The sequence below is a fragment of the Scylla paramamosain genome, chromosome 2 (genome assembly GCF_035594125.1).
Source record: "Scylla paramamosain isolate STU-SP2022 chromosome 2, ASM3559412v1, whole genome shotgun sequence".
NCBI lineage: Eukaryota > Metazoa > Arthropoda > Malacostraca > Decapoda > Portunidae > Scylla > Scylla paramamosain.
This window is the reverse complement of record NC_087152.1, coordinates 10887501-10900000: the sequence shown is the minus strand read 5'-3', so window position 1 is coordinate 10900000 and position 12500 is coordinate 10887501. Positions and strand designations below refer to the sequence as shown.

General features: G+C 43.5%; 1 long non-coding RNA gene across 3 annotated transcripts in view; it reads left to right on the top strand.

Annotated features, from left to right (window-relative positions):
- Positions 1–12500, top strand: part of LOC135109829 (uncharacterized) — a 94080-nt gene that overhangs the window by 20903 nt on the left and 60677 nt on the right. The gene's annotated exons all lie outside the window — the stretch shown is intronic.

The window sequence follows — 12500 nt, the reverse complement described above, 5'->3', positions numbered from 1 at the left end:
TTCTCTGCTTCTCTCTCTCTCTCTCTCTCTCTCTCTCTCTCTCTCTCTCTCTCTCTCTCTCTCTCTCTCAATGGCTCTGCATCTCCTCCTTTTCACTGTCTTTTTCTTTCCGTGCTCGAGTGTCTGTCTATCTGTTACCGTCAACTTGTCTTTACGTTGACGTGAAGCGCCTTTTGGAACGCTCCGCCTTGCCCTCTATACTTCGTCCTCCTCCTCCTCCTCCTCTCCGTTTTCCTTCCCCTGGTCCTTACTTTCCTCCTCGTTTTCGTCCTGTGTCCCTCTCGTATTTTTTTGCTACTGTCCCCATTTTTCGCCTTCTCACGTAGCCTCTCTCTCTCTCTCTCACACACACACACACACACACACATACACACACACACTTGTTATCTCTTCTCTTGTCGCTCAGTGTCACCTTTTCTCCTCCTCCTCCTTCTCTTCTTCTTCGTATTGCTCTTCTCTTATTCTTACACTCGTTCGAACACACACACACACACACACACACACACACACACACACACACACACACACACACACACACTCTCTCTCTCTCTTATTGTTTTCTTTTTATTGTCTGTCTGTCTGTCTGTCTGTCAGTCTGTCTGTCTGTCTGTCTGTCTGTCTGTCTGTCTCTGTCTCTCTCTCTCTCTCTCTCTCTCTCTCTCTCTCTCTCTCTCTCTCTCTCTCTCTCTCTCTCTCTCTCTCTCCATTTGTCGTATCTGTTTTTCCCGTGTCTGTCTGTATTTCAGCGTGGTTGCCTATCTAGTCTCTCTCTCTCTCTCTCTCTCTCTCTCTCTCTCTCTCTCTCTCTCTCTCTCTCTCTCTCTCTCTCTCTCTCTCTCTCTCTCTCATGCATATTTCCTGCCGTCAGCCCTTTTCCTCTCTCTCTGTGTCAGTATCTCCGTTCGTCTGTCTGACTATGGTTGTGTGTCTGTCCTCGTGCCCCTTTCGGTTCTTTCACTCCCTCCCTCTCTTTTTGTCTGTCTGTTTGTCTGTTTGTCTCTCTCCCACGCATACTCGTATTTTCCACTGTCATCCTCTTTACTGGTGGGACGCAACACCTGGGAGACAAGACCTACTCATCCTCTCCCATGCGCACCTTTCACCGTCACCTCTCCCAGCTTACGTCTCCGTCTAGACACCATCAGGTACTTACACTGAACAGATGGTGGATAACATAAGCCTTCCCTTGGTGTAGTCTTGGCCAGAAATCGAGTAGCCTTCATTCACTTCCACTTAAGTGTTTTCCTCCGTCCCAAGCCCACTGATCTGCTGATAGTCTGAGAAACCTGATAACTGAAGGATTTTCAAGCGGCAAGGAGGAGCTGAGATCAAGGTAGAAAGGTAAAACAGGTCCTATTTATCTGGTGAGTCTCCTTAGAAACCTGATAACTGAGGGATTTTCACGAGACAAAGGGGATTTAAGATCAGGAGAGGACGCTAAGCAATTCTCTGATTTGGTGACTATCTCCTAAAATTCCTGGTAGCTGAGGTATTTCCAAGGAGACCAGGGGTACCTAAGAAGAATAGAGGACGGCAAAGACCTAACCTAACCTAACCTAAGAAGAAGAGAGGACGGCAAAGACCTGACCTAACCTAACCTAACCTAACCGAAGAAGGGAGGACGGTAAAGATCTAACATAATTTAAGAAAAAGGGAGGACGGCAAAGACTTAATCTAACCTAAGAAGAAGGGAGGACGGCAAAGACCTAACTTAACCTAAGAAGAAGGGAGGACGGCAAAGACCTAACCTAACCTAAGAAGAAGAGAGGACAGCAAAGACCTGACCTAACCTAACCGAAGAAGAAGGGAGGAAGGCAAGTACATTGGAAGTGAGAAGAACGTTACTATAATAATTATGACCACGCCTCTGCTTTCAACTTGTACTACGTGTGACAATTGATATGCGACTTGGAGCGAATTAAATAGGTCAGTTTCTTATGAACCTGCTGTGAGGAGTAACCCCTTAGTAAACATTATTCGTACTGCAGGAACATGAAACTTTCCTCTGATAACGGACAGAACATCAAGCTTCCTTTCATCTTTCATTCATCTTTTACTCCTCTCATCTCCCTCCCTCTCTCTTTCTCTCTTTTCGCTGCAGACACTTCCACTCAACTCTCACTGTCTGTGTGTGTGTGTGTGTGTGTGTGTGTGTTTTTTTTGTTCTTTCACTCTAACTTTCTTTTCTCTCACAACATTACATTCGTCTCTGTCCCTCCACCTTTCTCTCTTTTTCTTTTGTTTTCGAATTGACGCGCCAGTGCAAGGCTGTCCTCTTCCTCCTTGCTGCCATCTCGTTTGTCTCCGTCATCATCTCCTCCTCCTCCTCCTTCTACTCCTCATAATCCTCTTTCTTTTTGCTTTGCTCCTTCCTTTCATTCTTCATCTTGCTGCTCCCCTTCCTTCACTTCTTTCCTCTTCTTTCCCCCCAACCTCCTCCTCCTCCTCCTCCTCCTCCTCCTCTTCCATATCACTTTGTCAACTGGCCGTAGTCTTCTCTCCACTACCTTCCTTTAAGGGGTCACTGCACACACTTCCTGTTTATTCGACTCTCTCTCTCTCTCTCTCTCTCTCTCTCTCTCTCTCTCTCTCTCTCTCTCTCTCTCTCTCTCTCTCTCTCTCTCTCTCTCTCTCTCTCTCTCTCTCTGTATAGAAAACCTTGGCAATATTCTCTTCTTGACCATTTTATTGTTAAGCTGCTTTCCTTCCTCAGTTTTCCTCGATGCCTAAAAGGAAATCCTGTCAAGCTTGTTCTGTTTGTCTGTCTGTTTGTCTATCTTTGTCTTTGTTTCGGTCAATCAATAAGTCTGTTTGTCTGCCTTTATGTCTGTATCTTTGTTTTTGTCTCTGTCTGTCTGTTTCTGTTTGTCTGTTTGTCTGTCTGTCTGTCTGTCTGTCTGTTTCTGCCTGCCTGCCTGTCTGTCTGCCTGTCTGTGTGTCTGTCTGTGTCTATCTGTCTGTCTCTCTCTGTCTCTCTCTCTCTCTCTCTCTCCTCTCTCTCTCTCTCTCTCCTCTCTCTCTCTCTCTCTCTCTCTCTCTCTCTCTACACACACACACACACACACACACACACACACATTTCCTTGCTCATTCCAGACAACACTGGCGCTTCACACGCTCCCTCCAGCTTGTCGATGCCTGCAGATCACTCGCCTCCTTGTCCTTCCCGCCGCCTTACCGTGCAGCATGGTGGCGGACGATGGTAGCGGTGGTGGTGGTGGTAGTGGTAGCAGGTTCGATATGCAGCGTCTCCCGCCCACTCCTCACCCTCCCAGCCACTCTGACTCCCCCGCTAAAAGCCTCCTCACGCTGACGATCGACTCCCAAAGCTGCTCCATTTGCACGCACGTGGGCGGTGTCAAGGTCGGGGAAGCTGCGGCGGCGGCGGGCGTCTTCTACAGTAAAGTCCCGATGGGTCAAGTCTAGAAATGATAGTGGTGGTAGTAATAGAAGAATAATGGAATAATAATCCGTGTTTTGAAATCAGTGGGGTTGTTAATTTATTGGAATAGGAGTAGAAGTAACGGAAGCTCCTACGGCGTCTCCTTGAGTACATTCTTGATGCTTTTAGTATAGAAATGATATTGGTGGTAGTAGTAAAAGAAGTAATGCAATAATACCTCGTGTTCTGATCTCACTTAGGACGTTTATTAGTCAGAATAGAAGCGAAGCTTCTGCGGCGTGTCCTACAATAAAGTCTTGGTACCTCAAACCTAAAAATGATGATGGTGATAGTAATAAAGTGTTTTTTTGCAATATACGGATGGTAATAGAAAAGTGTTTTTGCAATAGACGAAACATAATTCTTAATAAAATACCACAAGAATAATAACAGCAATATTGAAAACACTCCAGTAACTTTCACTACAGCCTGTTAAATGTGAAGGAAACAAAGCACCGAAACGTGTGACACTTTCACTGCTATGCTTGTCTTTTGGTAACATTAGATGCACTGTAAAAATTAATGTTATGCCTGAAATCACGGAAAAAAAAAGAGATTAGAAGATTGATTTGGTCTTTTATGAGGTCCAGGGACTGTTTTAAGGGACTGTTGTATAAAAATAAATGGAAGAAGGTGAATGAAAAAAAAAAAATCATCCAGTAGTGAAGGGATGAATAATATTAGTGAATAATACGAACCAATGTTGATAATACGGAGAGACTAGAAATTTACTTGCTTTTTTATAGGGTTCAGGATTATTTAATAGCCCGCTGTACAAAACTTAATAGAAGCTGAAGTTGGAGGAAAAAAAATGCCCAACAGTGATTTAGAATACGAAGCAATGCTGTTGACGCTCCTAATGGCTGATGCTCCGCCAACACTATGCTGTCCTCGCAGGCTGAGTAAGAGGAAGGAAGAGGTGGAGGAGGGAGACAGGGTTGGGTTGGCTGGAGGCTGGAGCAGTGGAGGATGGTGGTGGTGGTGGTGGTCTAATGTGTTATAAAGGTGTTTCTACCCAGGCAGGACACACTACATCCACCCTTGTCACTCCCTGTTGAGAGGCGAGGCAAGGATGAAAGGCGCATCTTTTTACTTTCTATTTTTTTTTGCTTCACTATAATTCGCTTCCATCTTTTTTTTTTCTCCCTTACGGTAACGAGGGAAAAAAATGACCATGATGTGAAAATATAAAAAGTGTGTATTTTATTTTTTTCAATGCAGGTATTTCGTGTTAAAACCCAAGCAGCTGACAGAATATTATATGGACGTGAGGGGGGAAAAAAACAAGTCGAATATTTACTTTTTTTTAATATCAGGAAATAACTGCTGAATGAGTTACTGATTTTTTTTTCTTTTCTTTTTAACTCGAATGTTGGCAGGTTATTATTTTTTACTTGTGTTAATGATTTGTGAGTGTGTGTGTGTGTGTGTGTGTGTGTGTGTGTGTGTGTGTGTGTGTGTGTGTGTGTGTGTGTGTGTGTGTGTGTTTGTGTGTGGGAGAGTGTTTGGGTGGGACAAGAGCAAGCACCTGGCGGCGGCGGAAAATTGTGTCTCCGTCTGGTTCCTGTTGTTTTTACCCTATTTTCTTAGAGACGACACACACACACACACACACACACACACACACACACACACACACACACACACACACACACACACACACACACACACACACACACACACACACACACACACACACACACACACACACACACACACACACACACACACACACACACACACACACACACACACACACACACACACACACACACACACACACACACACACACACACACACACACACACACACACACACACACACACACACACACACACACACACACACACACACACACACACACACACACACACACACACACACACACACACACACACACACACACACACACACACACACACACACACACACACACACACACACACACACACACACACACACACACACACACACACACACACACACACACACACACACACACACACACACACACACACACACACACACACACACACACACACACACACACACACACACACACACACACACACACACACACACACACACACACACACACACACACACACACACACACACACACACACACACACACACACACACACACACACACACACACACACACACACACACACACACACACACACACACACACACACACACACACACACACACACACACACACACACACACACACACACACACACACACACACACACACACACACACACACACACACACACACACACACACACACACACACACACACACACACACACACACACACACACACACACACACACACACACACACACACACACACACACACACACACACACACACACACACACACACACACACACACACACACACACACACACACACACACACACACACACACACACACACACACACACACACACACACACACACACACACACACACACACACACACACACACACACACACACACACACACACACACACACACACACACACACACACACACACACACACACACACACACACACACACACACACACACACACACACACACACACACACACACACACACACACACACACACACACACACACACACACACACACACACACACACACACACACACACACACACACACACACACACACACACACACACACACACACACACACACACACACACACACACACACACACACACACACACACACACACACACACACACACACACACACACACACACACACACACACACACACACACACACACACACACACACACACACACACACACACACACACACACACACACACACACACACACACACACACACACACACACACACACACACACACACACACACACACACACACACACACACACACACACACACACACACACACACACACACACACACACACACACACACACACACACACACACACACACACACACACACACACACACACACACACACACACACACACACACACACACACACACACACACACACACACACACACACACACACACACACACACACACACACACACACACACACACACACACACACACACACACACACACACACACACACACACACACACACACACACACACACACACACACACACACACACACACACACACACACACACACACACACACACACACACACACACACACACACACACACACACACACACACACACACACACACACACACACACACACACACACACACACACACACACACACACACACACACACACACACACACACACACACACACACACACACACACACACACACACACACACACACACACACACACACACACACACACACACACACACACACACACACACACACACACACACACACACACACACACACACACACACACACACACACACACACACACACACACACACACACACACACACACACACACACACACACACACACACACACACACACACACACACACACACACACACACACACACACACACACACACACACACACACACACACACACACACACACACACACACACACACACACACACACACACACACACACACACACACACACACACACACACACACACACACACACACACACACACACACACACACACACACACACACACACACACACACACACACACACACACACACACACACACACACACACACACACACACACACACACACACACACACACACACACACACACACACACACACACACACACACACACACACACACACACACACACACACACACACACACACACACACACACACACACACACACACACACACACACACACACACACACACACACACACACACACACACACACACACACACACACACACACACACACACACACACACACACACACACACACACACACACACACACACACACACACACACACACACACACACACACACACACACACACACACACACACACACACACACACACACACACACACACACACACACACACACACACACACACACACACACACACACACACACACACACACACACACACACACACACACACACACACACACACACACACACACACACACACACACACACACACACACACACACACACACACACACACACACACACACACACACACACACGTATTTACACGCATATCACCTCGACATTTTATCACTTAACCCTCAAAATACCTCGAAAACAGTGAAGAGAGCAGCGAAGATGAGTCTGGCACCTAAACTTTCCTATGCCGGGATGTTCAGTCAGTGTTATTAGGGACACCGCCACTGCTGCCTTGCCTGGTGAACCCCTGCAGCGAGGAAAGATGATGTGAGGTAATGCAGGCGAGACGTCATCTTGGGCATTACGTATATTCAATTCATTTTCTTTACGTGGATGCGAAGCGTGCCATGGATTCAGGTCCCCGAGGCTGTTTTGGCATTCAGTGTTCATTCGTCTCATTTCCAGCGGGATATGAGAGTATATGACCGGATGCTACTTGGTCTGTAAGCGCCGCCCGAAGGTGTTCAAAAGAAGGGCTGGACGCTGCGTCGGAAAATGGGATTCATCATTTACACGTTAGATGAATGAACATACCAGTAAAACGGGATGTATATCTGTGGTACTTGTGTCTGTTTGGTGATATTGAGATGACGTAGATTGTATTGACTCCTATCGTGTCTGAGGGAGACTGGTCAAAGGAAAAAAAAAGAAAAAGAAAAACTCGCTCAAATATTATTACGACGTAACATGGTAATTCCTCTTGTTGTGTATCTGAGAGATTAACCGAAGTAAAAAAAAAAAGCTCTCTCAGATGTCGTTTCCATAAAGAGGACAGGAGTATGAGAACCGAACGCGGGAAGCCAGTTTACCTTCTGAAGTGTCTTGGTACTCCCTCTTTTGAAAGATTCTGAATTGTGAGTGTTCCACGTTTATAAATATTGAAGGTCATATGATTCTTCCATAGAGATGAACAAAACACAATCTTATGTGTTATTTCATTCCTATATTGTGTTTTGAAACTGATAAGGCAGAAGGTGGCCAAAACGCCACAAAGGAGAAGCAGCAGTGTCGTACCATAAAAACACTAGAAGCTATCAGAGCATGTTGACATGTCTAATCATATTGTCTCACGTGTGTGTGACGCTAAAAGTACTTATACGTGATAGCTAGGAGTAGTTACAAAACACACCATAGGATATCGACTTCACTTACATAACAGATTGCTTGTGGAGCTGAGAGGCCACGAGTGCACTAGAATATCTTCTAGTTTCACGTCTATACGATGGAAGTACTTGATGTGTGATACCTGCGTAGCAGTTACACAACACCTTAAAATATTGACTCGTTCTATAACAGTCCACTTGTAGGGCTGGGAGGCTTGCTATTAGAGCACTGTATTACCGTGATTAGCTTTCTTTAAACAGTAATGCATATCCAGCTTTATTTAACAACCTAGAAGTCTCTGGGTTTATTTAAACGGTAATATCCAGCCTTATTTAAACAGCAATTAGTGTAAAGCTTTATTCATACAGCATTTTTTATCCAGCTTTATTTAAACAGCAATGACTCGCTCTTTATTCAAACTGCAATGAATTTTCAGCAATATCCAGCTTTATTTAAACAACAATATCAAGCTTGATTTGAATAGCAATGTGTATTTAACTTCACTTAAACAACAATGCATATCCAACCGCTTCTCGTCTCGTGTGAGCCGTGGTGAAAGTTGCTCTGATAAAATGAGTAACTTTGGCCTCAGGTGTCACGCGGCTGAGTGAAGGCCATATTGTCCACCCCTGCATCTGGCAGATTGATGGGCTCCACAACTTACTTCACCGCTGAGTGTCACTACTGCCGGAGTTTCAAGGATTCTCTGACCACACACATGTCAGTGGACTCGTCTTCCCACAGAGTTTGAAGTTCCTCAGGAGATATTGAACGGAGAACGCTCCATTTCCGGCTTCGCGGCTTGATAGGTGACGCTCCAGTACTTTGAGAGGTGGGCAGGAGGGAGGAGTGCTGCAGGGAGCACCAGTCACGCGGCCTGCCCGACCCAAGCGTGTTGTCAGGTGGCGGTGCGTGCATTGCAGCTTGTGGAAACTAGTGACAATAAAAAAAAAAAAAAAAAAATCTCTCTCTCTCTCTCTCTCTCTCTCTCTCTCTCTCTCTCTCTCTCTCTCTCTCTCTCTCTCTCTCTCTCTCCCCGCATATACATATATCTATGTTTATATGCATTATCTAGCAGTATAAATTATCATTCTGTAGCATGAAAATAATAAAACAGAAAACAAATGCTACCAAAAACGTATCACTTAAGCACATCACATCTAATTTAGCTGTCAATTTAATGTTACTCTCTTTTTATGTTTATTTTATAATTATCAACATCCGCACGCCTCTTGGGGAAGGAGGAGCAAGCACGACCGTGAGAAAGACGCGAGGATCACCTTGGTCAGTCACGAGTTATCTTCAGTCACCATACAGGATTAGAAAACACTCACGTAGACAGTCCTCACAGGTGACCGGGAGAGCAGGTACATACCATAACGCCACCTTATACGTATACACCAGGTATCGAGGCCGTGAGCGTGGTTCTATGATCACGTCACGAGGTAGGAGGAGTCAAATGTAATCCCTATAAAGACCCATGTCAGGGATTAGGGAACTTTGACCTGCCTCATGTACAGTAAGCCGCTGTAGGCTCCTCCAGGATGTGCTCATATTTTATAATGATAATAATGATGATGATGATGATAAAAAAAGAAACATTTCACGAGAGAGAGAGAGAGAGAGAGAGAGAGAGAGAGAGAGAGAGAGAGAGAGAGAGAGAGAGAGAATCTATAGGAAAGTTGTGAGGAGGAAAGGAAGGTGGCTGGTTATATTTTTGCCATGGTAAGCTTCTTTCACCGCCGTCTCATATTGCAAGTTATTCCTACATTTCAAACACCATCTGAACCTCCACTCCACGAGGCTTTATAACTCAGACATGGTGACCTCGACTTCTGAAACGATTTTATATATTTCTAATCGAGCTCGTGCTTTCAGGAAACACGTGAAATTTCTTTGAGATTTTTGTTATTGCATCTTTCTATTTGCGCTGTTTTATTATTCCGAGATGATTTTTTGTTATTGCATCTTTCTATTTGCGCTGTTTTATTATTCCGAGATGATTTTTTGTTATTGCATCTTTCTATTTGCGATGTTTTATTATTCCGAGATGATTTTTTGTTATTGCATCTTTCTATTTGCACTGTTTTATTAATCTGAGGTGATTTTTTGTTATTGCATCTTTCTATTTGCGCTGTTTTATTATTCCGAGATGATTTTTTGTTATTGCATCTTTCTATTTGCGCTGTTTTATTATTCTGAGATGATTTTTATGTTATTTCCTCTTTTTATTAATCTGGTAATATAAGTATACTATTATCCTGAGGAGTGTTCCACCTGTTGTCTTCCCACTCACAGAATATAAGACCATAAGAACAGAAAACAAGAAATAGGAGAAGCTGCAAGAAGCCGTAAGGCCTACATGTGGCAGCCTCTTTATATAGCTTAATCTATTTCCACTTATTATCCTCATCCATAAATTTTTGTCTTATGTTTCTTTAAAGCAACAGCCTGATTATTGAGTCTATTCTATTCAACTGTTACTCAATTTGAGAACCAATTTCTTCGTATCTCTTTTTAAATCTAACTTTAGCAAGCTTGAATCCATCATTTCTTGCCGTATCCTGATTACTGACCTTGAGAATTTTCTTATGACATCTGTGTTACAGTATATCCCTTCTTCCACTTACTGACCAGTAGTTGTAGGTGGTAATGTAGACTGGGAGTGCTTGAATAAAAGTGACGATTCATGATGTGCAGATTTCATTCAAAGAATTTAAGATATGAACTTGGAAGTAAAGATTTGATCCTAGTGAAGTTAAGAGCCAGTGTTCACTTTTACCCAGAAAAGTAAAGATTTCAACTTGAGAAATAAAATTTTCACTCCCTAAAAGTGAAGAGCCAGTGTTAAGATTTGAGTCTGAGAATAAAGATTTGACACGTACAGAAGTAAGTAAGTAAGAAGTGTTCACTTACTTTTTTACAATTTAAAGCACTTATAAACACTGTACATTGTTTAAAAAGACCTGCAATAAGAATAAAGAGATTGAATAGGACACATACATAATTCTTTTACGTAATATTGCGGCAGTAAAACAGATAAAAAAAAAAAATATCTTGATAGCGTTTAAAGGTGGCTGTTAAACGAAAGGAAAGGTCTCAAAATGGTTTATGATTGAAGAAAGATGTGTCAGAGAGGACTGAAGTGTTTATTTGCTCGTCTTGCTAGTCATGCGTGGATGAAATTTTCCTTGTACGTATTTGTTTATCATCACTCCATATATATATATATATATATATATATATATATATATATATATATATATATATATATATATATATATATATATATATATATATATATATATATACGAGTATATATATATCTTCTCAGGGACGGCAGGGGAAGTCCTTTGATGGAGGAGTCTGTTTGAATGGTGAGTGAAAATTTATGTTGTTTGTAGTTTATTGTAAGTCCTCGTAAAATAGAGTCATGGATTGAAGTGAACTCATCAACTTGATGGGAACAAGTAATTAGTAAAATGAACAAGTTTTATATTTATATTTGACATGTGTTCATGATTTCCAAGTGCGTCAAGAGCTTGATTTAAATATGCATACTTGTTTAATACTGTTCCTCTGGTGCGGCGGTTAATGCTTTATGCGAGAAAGCAATTGCTGAAATGAATGTTTACTCATGCTTCGGTAATGTACAATGCATTAAGCGAAGTGTTCGTCTTGAAAACAAGGTATTATTCCTCCTCCGTGCGGCGTGAGTGTCTCGACATGCAATCAGGCGCCGCGCGGGGCTGTGGCGGTAGTCTGGCCCTGTGCTTGTCACTTGGGAATGACGCTGCGGTATTAACTTTTGACGAGCCTGGAAGT